This window comes from Symphalangus syndactylus, chromosome 2 (genome assembly GCF_028878055.3).
Source record: "Symphalangus syndactylus isolate Jambi chromosome 2, NHGRI_mSymSyn1-v2.1_pri, whole genome shotgun sequence".
NCBI lineage: Eukaryota > Metazoa > Chordata > Mammalia > Primates > Hylobatidae > Symphalangus > Symphalangus syndactylus.
The window spans coordinates 10,217,502-10,230,620 of record NC_072424.2 but is presented as its reverse complement, the minus strand read 5'-3'; positions in this window follow the sequence as shown (position 1 = coordinate 10,230,620).

The window sequence follows — 13,119 nt, the reverse complement described above, 5'->3', positions numbered from 1 at the left end:
ACTGCAACCTCTGCCTCCCAGGTTCAAGTGATTCTTCTGCCTCACCCTCCCGAGTAGCTGAGATTACAGGCACGCGTCACCATGCCTGGGTACTTTTTGTATTTTTAGTACAAACGGGGTTTCATTATGTTGGCCAGGCTGGTCTCTAACTCCTGACCTCAAGTGATCTGCCCGCCTCGGTCTCCCAAAGTGTTGGGATTACAGGTGTGAGCTACCACACCCAGCCTGTAGTAGCATGTTTTTTTCTGTACCCTTTCTATGTTTAGATACACAAGTATTTACCATGTTACAGCTGCCTAAGGTATTCAGTACAGTTATGCTATATAGGTTTGTAGCTGAGGAACAATGGCCTATACCATTTAGCCTCAGTGTGTCACAGGCTATAAGATCTAGGTTTGTGTAAGTGCACTCTAATGATGAAATCACCTAACAATGCATTTCTCAGAACACAGCCCTGTTGTTAAGTGGGTCGTGACTATATATATATAGTGTATGTATGGTATATGTGGTGTGTGGGTGTATATATGCTGTGAGGAGGCAGTGATGTGAAGACGAGCAGGAAGAGAAGCAACCCAGGCTTCCTGTGAACTGGTGCTGGGAGCCGCCTGGAACCCAGCCATCGGTTACTCTCCTCTTCCAGCTCTTGAAGGCCACATGGCCTTACCTCCTGTGATTCCCTTGATACTGTTCCACCCATCTGCCCCATGGTTTTCTCTGCCATCTTATCTTGTGGATGATCCAACCTGGCCACCAACCTAACATGTGCTTAATCTATGGCCTTTCAGCTCTAGCCCCCATAAGTCTCTGTGTCTCTAAAGACAGAATCTGACCAGCCCAGCTCTTGTTTGAGCCATGCTCATAAAAATCACTGGCAAGCCAATGGGTTGACTCTCTTGAGGTCAAACATCCGTCCTTAGCTCCATGAGTCAATTTTATTTTTTTGGTCAGATCGGTTATACATATTTTCTACCTGGGATACATGTATTAAATATATTGCTGGCAATTAATTTCTCACCATTATTTCTTGAAAGTGTCCATCTCTCTTCATCCCTGATGAAATAGCTTTAAATCAGTTCCTCATTACTTTTCACTTCAATTACAGGTTCTTACAGCTTTCCATGCCCCTGGTTACAGCCTTTTTTTTTTTTCCTAGATGGAGTCTCACTCTGTCACCCAGGCTGGAGAGCAGTGACTCACTGCAATGTCTGCCTCCCGGGTTCAAACGATTCTCCTGCCTCAGCCTCCCGAGTAGTTGGGATTACAGGCATGCACCACCAGGCTTGGCCTAATTTTTGTATTTTTAATAGACATGAGGTTTTGCCATGTTAGCCAAGCTGGTCTCTAACTCCTGACCTCAGGTGATCTTCCTACCTTGGTCTCCCAAAGTGCTGGGATTACAGGCATGAGCCACCACATCTGGCCTGGTTACAGCCCTTCCCATCCTATTCTCCCTGCACTGTCAGCAGAGAGAGCTACCTACCCAAAATGCAAACCTGGCTAGGACCTTTCTTAAATCTTCCAGTGGCTCCTGGGAAGCTTCTGGATAAAGTTCAAGTTCCAAAATGACAAGTTGGGCGTTTCCACGTGGCTCCCTCTTCCTCTGCATCTGGATGATGCCCCCATAGACATCCATGTTGCAGCCACACCCTGGGGGATTTCAGAAGCAGCCATGCTTTTTCCAGATGGCCCCTCTGCCTGGGGCGTCCTTCCCATCTTCTCATTCTGGCAAACTGTTACTTGTTCCTCAGTAAGCACTCAAGCCTCGCCTCTTCTATCTTGCTTTCCTTGACACTTCTCTGGGTTGGGTTAGTTTTTCTTTATACTTTTACCATTCTGGACATTATTGGCCTGACAGTAACATGCTATGTTGGAAGTGATTTCCTGTCTTTTCTTCTTCTAAATGGGATGTCCTTGAGGATCAATGACCGTCTTTCTGGTTCCCTAGTACTGAGACATGGGGTTGAATGAATGTTGCTGTGTGAAGGGACAGAGGGTTGGTTCATGGCCAGTTGCAGCTGATGGAATACCTTGGTAGCTGAGAGTCATCATAAATACTTATTACTATTTTTCATTTATTAAAGGAAAATGAAATGTATTTAACACCAACAATCCCCTAAATCCAATCCAATCCCTGATGAAGCATAAGTTACAGGTGTCTGCTGCCGTAGGCTGGGTAGAATAGGGATTGAGGACAGAGTCTCTGATCCTGGCAGCCCATGTGTGAATTCTGGCTTAACTTCTGGCTGTGGGATCTCAAGTGAGTGAGTTGACTTCCAACTTGGGGGCGCCTATCTGTAAAAATGGGGCTTATGAAGCATTGGTCTCACAGAGCTATGAGGACTGGGTGAGATAATGTAGCCAAGTACTTCTCATGGGGCCTGGCAAGGCCCACACTGGTTGGAGTTTGTGAATAAGTTATTATTAGAGTCTACTAGATTAGGGTGCTTCTCGGTGTTGGAAGCATCTCATACAGCAGCAACACCTACAGAAGGAAACAATGATTATTTCCGTTTTCCAGTTGTTTCCATTCTGGACAAAACGCAGGCTGCATTGTATCTAGGGATTCTACATTGCAGGAATTTCTGCTTGTTTTTAAAGTCAGCTTCCATTGTCATAACAAGTTTGAATACTGCATTTCCCTCCTTTACTTCTTTTTTTTTTTTTTTTTTTTTTGAGACGGAGCTTCGCTGTCGCCCAGGCTGGAGTGCAGTGGCGCGATCTCGGCTCACTGCAAGCTCCGCCTCCCGGGTTCCGCCTCCCGGGTTCCGCCTCCCGGGTTCCGCCTCCCGGGTTCCGCCTGCCGGGTTCCGCCTGCCGGGTTCACGCCATTTTCCTGCCTCAGCCTCCCGAGTAGCTGGGACTACAGGCGCCCGCCACCTCGCCCGGCTAATTTTTTGTATTTTTAGTAAAGACGGGGTTTCACTGTGTTAGCCAGGATGGTCGTGGTCTCCTGACCTCGTGATCCGCCCGCCTCGGCCTCCCAAAGTGCTGGGATTACAGGCGTGAGCCACCGCGCCTGGCCCCTCCTTTACTTCTTGGCACCTTTAGAAGATTCTGACTGCTGTTCACTGAAGTGGGAAGAGCACTGCGTGCACAATGCTCACTGTGCATCTGCCCGTGTTCCGAGTCACATCCAATATGACTTCCTGGCAGCGGGCTGGCGTCTGCGTTTTGTTACTGCAGTGGTTGTCTACCTGAGCCTTGTCTTCTGTGAGCTGGAACACCTACCTCCCCCTCTGGAGAGCAGGAATTGGAGGTGAGATTTTCTCCCCAGAATCCAGCTCTGCGCTCAGTCAGAAAGAGGCTTTCACGTGCATTTTGCTGGTAAAACCAATTCGCCTGCTCAGAGAGCAGCCTTAGTGATTAATGCAGTTGGAAAGAGGGCGTGTGGCTTGTTCAGATCAGCCCGAGGTAAACTCATTTGTGTGGACAGCAGTTATGGGGCAGGGCATGCTGACCCTGAGTGTTTTCTGATTTTCACATTTCAAATATATGAAGTGTTTTCTTTGCAAGCCTCTTGTGTGATGGGAATAGGTGCATTTGTTCATTTCTTTCTGAGTCCGACTTCTACTTCTTTATTCTTAATTTGAGCTGATGTCCAGGGTCCCTCCCAGCTTGGTTGGGATTAAGACGTTTCTTACTTTATTTTATTTTTTAAATTTTGGATCCAGGAGGTTGATGCGGGTTTGTTACAGGGTATATTGCATGATGCTGAGGTTTTTTGGGTTATGGGTCCCATCACCCAGGTAGTGGGCATAGGACCTCATAGGTAGTTTTTCAGCCCACGCTCCTCTTCCTCCTACCCTTTTTTTTTTTTTTTTTTTTTTTTTTGAGATGGAGTCTCAGTCGCCCAGGCTGAAGTGTAGTGGCATGGTTTGGGCTCACTGCAACCTCTGCCTCCTGGGTTCAAGCGATTCTCCTGCCTCAGCCTCCCAAGTAGCTGGGATTACAGGCATGTGCTACCATGCCCAGCTAATTTTTGTATTTTTAAGAGAGATGGGGTTTTGCCACGTTGGCCAGGCTGGTCTCGAACCCCTGACCTCAGATGATCCACCCGCCTCGGCCTCCCAAAGTGCTCCCTCCCTCTCTAGTAGTCTCCAGTGTCTATTGTGCCCATCTTTGTGTCCATGTGTACTGTGTTTAGCTCCCTCTTATAAGTGAGAACATGTGGTATTTGGTTTTCTATTCCTGCGTTAATTCACTTAAGATAATGGCCTCCAGCTGCATCCATGTTGCTGCAAATGACGTGATTTCATTCTTTTTAATGATTGTGTAGTATTCCATGGTGTACATGTAGCACATTTTCTTTATCCAGTCCACTGTTGATGAGCGCCTAGGCTGAGTCCATGCCTTTGCTATTGTGAAACCAGGGTTCAGCAAACTATGATTCTTGGGCCAAATGTAGCCTGCTGCCTGTTGTTGTACTGCCTGCAAGCTAAGACTAATATTTAAATTGTTGGGAAAAAAAAATCAAAAGAACAATATTTGGTGACGTGCTACTTCTTTGTGTAATTTTTATGCATCTACATATTGCTTGTAGCTGCTTTCATGCTGCAGTGGCAGAGGTAAGTTTTTGGAATAGAGGTTCTATGGCCTGCAAAGCTGAAAATATTTACTACTTGGCCCTTGACAGAGAAAAAGTTTGCTGACCTCTGCTTCACACTAACAATTCCTTGCAAATTTATTTTCATCTTTGCAAATGACAGTAGCTAGCTAGCTTTCTGTCTGTCTTCTAAAAAAAGTCAAAAGATGGTACAGGAACATAGTAGATAATCAATTGTGTTCACTACTAGTGAAGAGGCATTTCTTTATCTGTAGGGACACATTGCATTTTGGTTACATTTTTGGTGGTACTGTGGGCTTTGCTACTTCAGGCTTATATATGCGTCTCAGAGCCAGCCATGCCTCCAGGAACTTCGCAAGGGCCTGCTTGTGGGTAGGTGTAGGCATGTATAGAAATTGCTTGTAACTAACTGTTGGTTGTTTTCTGGCAAGGCTTAGAACATACGCTGTCTCCTAGATTTGATTTGAGAATCAAAAGAGAAAAATGCATGTAAAGTGCTTAGTACATTGATTGGTACTTACTAAGTTATCAATAAGTGTTCAAAAAAATACCAAAACAAGCCTGGGTGCTGTGGCTCATGCCTGTAATCCCAGCACTTTGGGAGTCTGAGGCATGTGGATCACTTGAGATCAGGAGTTTGAGACCTGTCTGGCCAATATGGTGAAGCTCCGTCTCTACTAAAAATACAAAAATCAGTCGGGTGTGGTGGCACGCACCTACAGTCCCAGCTACTTGGAAGGCTGGGGCAGGAGAATTGCTTGAACCTAGGAGGTGGAGGTTGCAGTGAGCCGAGATCGTGCCATTGCACTCCAGCCTGGGCATCGCAGCAGACTCCATCTCAAAAGAAAAACAAACAACAAACAAACAAAAAACAACCCAAAAGTTGCACTTAAAATAATGGCAGGCACCGGCTCAGATTTTCACGAATGTTAGAACATCAACAGGAAAGTCGTGTACTTAGGAAACACTTCCAAGAGTGAAATGAGTTTGGATTTGCATCACAACATTGCTGAAATGGTGGCTCTACAGCAGTGGCTCTCAACCAGGGCAGATTTTGCCCCTATTTGCATCTGGTGGGTAAGGCCCTGGGAGCTGCCACATCCTACAATGTATAGGACAGTCCCCACAGCAAACATCACCAGGCCCAAGATGTCAGCAGTGCTGAGGGTGAGAAGCTGCTCAAGGAGATGGAAGGAAAGATTCTGAAAGAGAAAATAGGAGGATGATATGACTGATCTTAAATATGTAGACAGCTTCCTTGGTATTGTGCTTTAATTCCCTTTGGACTCTTATAGGAAGTCCACTGAATTTCCAATGAGCCTGTTGAGGCGCGGGGCTGTGGGTGCTGCCGAACAGGACAGCTGGGTATTCTTGGCAAGCTCTAGGAGATTCTACTGAGACATTTTCACAGGGCCTTTCCAGTAAACCGAAGCTCCTAGGACTCCTGTCTCCTAAAGAGACCCTATGAGAAGAACCAGTTCATTTTTAGGGGGTTAGCTTGCAAGCCTGAATGATGTTAGTTCTCTTGTTATATACCACATGTGGGGATACTTGCAGTTTCAACAACTTTCTTTTTGGAATAATTTTCGATTCACGGGAAAGTAGCAGAGATAATACAAAGATCCCTTCACTCAAAATTCCCCAAATGTTAATATTTACACTTGCTTTATTGTTCTATGTAGACATCTTACTCGTTACCATTTAGAGTAAATTGCAGACAGGATGTCTCTTTCCCTACATATTTCAGTGTATATTTTATAAAAACAAGAATTGTCTTATATAACCATGGTACAACGAACAAAATAAGGAAGTCAGTGCTGCTACCATAATGTATCTAATCTATAGACCTCGCTCGGATTCCACCGGTTGTCCTGCCAGTGTCCTTTACAACAATCTCTTTTTCCCCCTTCCCCTATGAGCCAGTCAAGAGTCACACACTGTATTTACTTGTCCTGCTTCCCCAGACTCTTTTTTTATTTTTATTTTTTTGAGGTGGAGTCTTGCTCTGTTGCCCAGGCTGTAGTGCAGTGGTGCAATCTTGGCTCACTGCAACCTCTGCCTCCTGGGTTCAAACAATTCTCCTGGCTCAGCCTCCTGAGTAGCTGAGATTACAGGCGCCTGCCACCATGCCCAATTAATATTTGTATTTTTAGTAGAGACGGGGTTTCACCATGTTGGCCAGGCTGGTCTCGAACTCCTGACCTCGTGATCCACCCAGCTCAGCCTCCCAAAGTGCTGGGATTACAGGTGTGAGCCACCGCACCCGGCCTCCCCAGACTCTTTTTAACTCTTTTTAACCTCTTCATGACCTTGATGGTTTTGAGGAGAGGGAGGCAGGCTAGTTATTTTACATAACAGTGCTCAATCTGTTGCCAGGGCTGGAGTGCGGTGACATGATCTTGGCTCACTGTAATTGAGTCAGTCCTCCCACCTCAGCCTCCCAATTTTTGTGTGTGGGTGTGTGTGTGTGTATATATATACATATATATATATATATATTTTTTTTTTTTTTTTTGTAGAGACAGGGTTTCACCATGTTGCCCAGGTTAGTCTCGAACTCCTGGGCTCAAGTGATCTGCATGCCTTGGCCTCCCAAAGTGCTGGGATTACAGGCATGAGCCATCGTGCCTGGCCCCTATTTGTCTCTTTTTTTTTTTTTTTTTTTTTTTTGAGACAGAGTCTCGCTCTGTCGCCCGGGCTGGAGTGCAGTGGCGCAATCTCGGCTCACTGCAAGCTCCGCCTCCCAGGTTCACGCCATTCTCCTGCCTCAGCCTCCGAGTAGCTGGGACTACAGGCGCCCGCCACCGCGCCCGGCTAATTTTTTGTATTTTTTAGTAGAGACGGGGTTTCACCGTGGTCTCGATCTCCTGACCTCGTGATCCGCCCGCCTCGGCCTCCCAAAGTGCTGGGATTACAAGCGTGAGCCACCGCGCCCGGCCCGTCTCTTTACTGGTGATGTGAACTTCCACCTGGTTAGGGTAGTATATGCCAGGGTTCTCTACTGTAGTTCCTTCTATTTAGTTATTCGTAAGTAGTAAGTGTCTTGGGGGTGGTTCTTGGAAACTCCGTAATTACCTTTTTCTTATGAAATTCTTACCTGCTAGCTTTATTGCCCATTGATATTTCTTGCCTGAAACAATTATGATGACAGTTGCCCAATGGAGATTTTTTTAAAAAACACAATCATTCCTTTTACATTGACTTAGGATTTGACTGTAAGGAAGAGCTTTTCCTTCTTTCTCTTTATTATTTTAAATGTACCTATCTCTGTATGGACTCATGGATTCTTACTGCATTCTATGGACTATAAGTTGTTGCTGCCATGATTTATTTTGTGTTCAAAGTGTCCCAGATGAGGTTGTTGGAACCTCCTTCATGCCAGCTCCTGTGTCCTTTTGACATGCTCCCATCTTTCTTTGAACATTCCATAATTTCTGGCGCAACATGATATTCTAGGTTTATTTTGCCTTTTCCTGTATTCTCCTGGAAATCACTTGTTTCTCCAAGGAGCCCTGGTTCCTTTTATTGGAGAAATTATTTATTGGCAATTAGAAACCAAGATCTGGGCCCTAGGTGTGCCCATTACAGCCATTTCCTCATCAGCAGACAGAGCTAGGAAGTGTGTGTGTGTGTTGTGTGTGTGTGTGTGTGTGTATCTGTCTGTCTTTCCATCCATGCTGATACCTCCAATTTTAATCCAACATCATGGGGTTCATTCTAACTTCCCTCTTTTCCACTTTTATAACTTTGTTTCCCAATAGTGAAGAACTTGGCTGTCAATATTCACTATATATTTACCTCTCTGCTCAATTCTAAAATGTACGTAAAGTATTTTTGGAATTGCTAACCTATACCACTATGAAAGACAAATTGACTAATTGGAGTTCAATCTTTATTCTCTATAGCTTTTTTTGTTTTGATTTTAGCCTGAAGTGCCAAAGTGAATACAATGCTGTGCTCAGAAGTCATTTTGAGTTCTTTTTTTCTTTCTTCAGTGTGCTTGTGTTTTTTATTTGAAGTACATTTAGGTTCACTTGTTTCTGTTTGGATTCCATTTTGAGTGTCCCCCTTCTCTTGTTCATTAAATTTTTTTTTGAGTGTGTGAACTAACATGGTTCTAAAAGCCAGAACTATGCAAATATCATCCTCAGGGAAGTGTCCTTTATTTCTTTCCCTTACCCCTGTTCGCATCATTTCTACCTCTTTCCTTCTACCACCTTGCAGGTATGAATCTCATTTATTTCTGGTTGATCTTTCCTGTTTCTTTTTGCACAAATGAGTGGATACAGATATAAATGGATCATTCTTCCTCCTCACACTGAGGAGGGAGGCAAACTGCATCCATCTCAAGCCTGCTGGGAGATCCCAACAGACACTCTGGGCAGCTCTCCCAGGAAGAATTCAGCAGAGTAGCCCAAATGTCACTGGTGGGGTCTGGCCACTGAGCTGGTTTATGTTCAACCACTTGCCTTTCCCATTTACAGGGGCCCAGATGCCCACCTGATGCAGCCAGAGGGAAAAATGACAAGAGGGGACAGAATGGGTGAGGCTCATGTGTGCCAGCAACAGTCAGATGTTCCCTTACCCAGAAAAAAGGAATCAAAAGCAAAACATTTTAGGCTATTTGAACATCTTTGCAGGATAAGGTATCAGGAAGTTTTAAAGTAAAAGCCTTCATCTTACAAGTATTTCCCATAAGAAACAGGTAAAAATTTAGAAATCTAATGCTTATCATGCTCAAAAACTTGTGAAAGACTATGACCTTTATGAAATGGACTCAAGACATTTCCATGAGAATAGGAGAATGTGAGAGATGAACAGAACATGACATTTATGGGAAAACTTAGCATGCCTTTGCTGGTTCTATGGTCTGTGGTAGAACAAGGAGGTAAGAAATGAATAAAGATGTAGAAGTTTCTGTAATGTAATTGATGAGGATGTAATGATTTGGGATTTGGGTGCTGATGCAACTGACACAGTGTACATCATGTCCTCAAGAACTCATCAAACATATACAATATGTATACCAGCTGATATGGATTGGCTCTGGGTCCCCACCCAAATCTCATATTGAATTGTAATCTCCAATGTTGGGGGAGGAATCTGGTGGGAGGTGATTGGATCATCGCGGTGGATTTTCACCTTGCTGTTCTATCACAAGAACAGCAAGGTGAACATTAAAAGTCATTTTCTTAAATAAAAATTATCAAAGAGAAAATAAAATATAATTAAACATGGAAATAAAATAATTAAGACTTTTATGCATAAAAATATGTCAGTTTATCCCAAGCAGAAAGCAAAAATAAATTAACATCCTTGCAATTTTCATTAACAAGAAAGAAGAAATGAGGTACAAATAGAAGACATTAAAAAAACTCTAACACAAAAATATATATTATTCTACAGCTTATTTCCCCCATCCCCTCCCCACCACTTAACATTTCATAAATACCTTTCCTTTTTAGGACATATGGATATCTTTTATTTCTTTTATTAAAAGCAGAACATTCTATAGAATATAGTACTATAGATTATTTAAACCATCCTCAAAATGTACATTTAGGTTATTTCCATGTTTTTTCAATTACAAGTAGTGCTTCAGTGGGCATCCTGTTAGATATTTTCTTGCAATGTGCAAGTATTTAAATAGAAAACATTTCTAGCTTTGTAATTGCTGGGTCTAATGATGTATTCATTCAAAATATTAATAGCTATTGTAAATTCTTCTGCAAAGGTGATATTGACTTAAATTCCTCTCATCATTGTATGAATGTTCATGTTCCTTTATACTGTCACCAACAAAAGATAGTCTCAATTTTTTGCCAACTGGTAGATAGTAAAGTGCCAATATATTTTTGTTTTAATTGCATTTTTCCTAATTAACTTGTATGGCTGAACATTTTAAACCAGTTAAATTCCTTCCATGAATAGCTTGTCCATATCATTTACATGCCTTTGTCCCTTATTTTTTAAATTAAATTAAATTTTTTTATTTTTTGAGATGGAGTCTCGTTCTGTAGCCAGGTTGGAGTGCAGTGGTGTGATCTTGGCTCACTGCAACCTCGGACTCCCTGGTTCAAGCGATGCTCCTTCCTCAGCCTCCTGAGTAGCTGGGATTACAGGCACGTGCCACCACGCCCAGCTTTTTTGTATTTTTAGTAGAGACGGGGTTTCACCATGTTGGCCAGGATGGTCTTCATCTCCTGACTTCGTGACCCACCTACCTTGGCTTCCCAAAATGCTGGGATTACAGGCATGAGCCACCATGCCTGTCCTTTTCAATATGTTGAGACTTAGTCTCACTCTGTTGCCCAGGCAGAGGTGCAGTGGCTCACGATCCTGGCTCACTGTAGCCTCAACCTCCTGGGCTCAAGCAGTCCTCCCATCACAACCTCACCAGTGGCTGGGACTGCAGGTGTGTGCCACCATGCCTGGCTAATATATTTTTTAGTTTTTGCAGAGACAAGGTCTCACTGTATTGCCCAGCTGGTCTTGAACTCCTGGGCTCAAGCTATCCTCTTGCTTCAGCCTCCTGAAGTGCTGGGATTACAGCTATGAACCACTGTGCCCAGCCTGTCTTTTTCTTATTTACTTGTAACGATGCCTTACGTAGTATAGATTTTAGCTCATTGTTGGTAATATATGTAGATAGAGTGCCTTTTGCCATTTAGAAGTTTATGTGACCTAATCCCTCATTTTATTCTTATGAAGTTTTATCCATTTTGAGTATTATTTATTTTGAGAGGACCTTCCCTACACCAAGCAATGTAAATGTTTTCCTGTCTTTCTGTTTTGTACATATTTTTAATTTTAAAAACATTTAGATGAATCCCCTTAGAATTAATATATGTGTATTACGTGAATGAGTGAAATGAATTTTATTGTATTTTCCCATAGGAAAGCTGACTTTCTATGCAGTAAAAGAAATCATAAAGAAAAGGTTAGGCTGGGCGCAGTGCCTCATGCCTGTAATCCCAGCACTTTGTGAGGCCAAGGATGGCAGGTTGCTTGAGCTCAGGAATTGGAGACCAGCCTGGGCAACATGGCAAAACCTGGTCTCTACAAAAAATACCAAAATTAGCCAGGTGTGGCAGCTTGTGCCTTTAGTCCCAGCTACTTAGGAGGCTGAGGTGGGAGGATCACTTGAGCCCAGGAGGTTGAGACTGCAGTGAGTTGTGATCATGCCACTGCACTCCAACCTGGGCGACAGAGTGAGACCCTGTCTCAAAAAACGAAAAAGGCCAATAAATTTGGCTATAAAAATTTTAAAACTTGTATACCTCAGAAATAACAAGCCAAATTAAGAGTGTCAATCATAAGAGTGAAAAAAAAGTCTGCCACAAACATGGGAGTTAGTGTCTTTAGCAATCAGAAAAAGCAAACTAATAAAAGTGAAATAAATTATGCCTTACTCAGTTCCAGTGATGGGACTAGGGGCGGGGAGGGTGTTGGTCTTAAACAGGAGGTAGTCTGGGCCTTCTGGGGTGGGACTCCAAGACAGGGGCTGGAAGCCTAATGCTGTGTGTCCAACCTGGCCAATGAGTCTCTCTTTTGTGTCCCTTGGATTCTGAGCAACGCAAATGTGTGTGGTGGTGCGCTGTGCTGAGCACTTTGTCCCTGGGGCATAGTGGGATTTTAAAGGATTCTCTATGGGATCTGAAGAAACAAGGTGAGTGGATAAGGAGGTTAGTGAAAATCACGAGTCTGAAATGCTTTTGCTGCTCAGGTGAAAAGATCCTGCAAAATAACCTAGCTCTGGGTGGTGTCGTCTCATACGGGGAGCACTTATCCTCAGTGCATAGGACCATCCCCCAAAGCTGTCCTGAGGCACCATGTGGGTCAGCTCAGGGCCTCCTCCTGGCTGGTTGTCCTGCAGATCCCCATCTCACAGGCTTGGACCCCACAAGTCAAGTGGGGCTCATCCCCATCCCTCCTTAGGCTCAGAAATTACTTTTGTACCTAAGTTTGGTGCCCACAGAGCTGTGCAGAACACCCCAGCGGTGCACTCCCAGGCTTGTCTCCCAAAGGGTCCCCATGTGAGTCACCCATTGATGTGCCCTGGTGAGTCATATTTCCCTGCTGGGACCAGTTCTCTCCTGAACCCCAGTCCGACCTTGCAGTCCCTACCCTTTGGGGCCCCTGCTGCATAGGACCTTCCGCCATGCCCTCCATTAGACTCTCAGCACTGCTGGCTCTCGGCCTTAGCCCCGCCCCCAGGTTTGTCACTAGAGATGGATAGCAGCTCCAGCGGGGGCTCGAGTCCTCTCCAGTGAGGTGGGTGAGGCTGCTGGCCAGGCCTGAGCAGGGTGGACCCTTAGTTCCAGGCCTGGCCACTTGAAAGGCTTTCTATGTCCCCAGGGCAGGCCACCTGGAGTCCAGAGTCATGCTGAGTATGTGGTTGGGGGCCGAGGGCTGAACACTGAAGGCAGGGAAGGATGGAAGGGGCAGCAAGTGCAGGCACCCTTCCCCTGGGCATCATAGGGTCCTGGCTCCAGATTTCCAGAAGGCCCCAGAACCCCCAGAATTCCAAGAATGGGCCTGGTGGGAGGGCCACA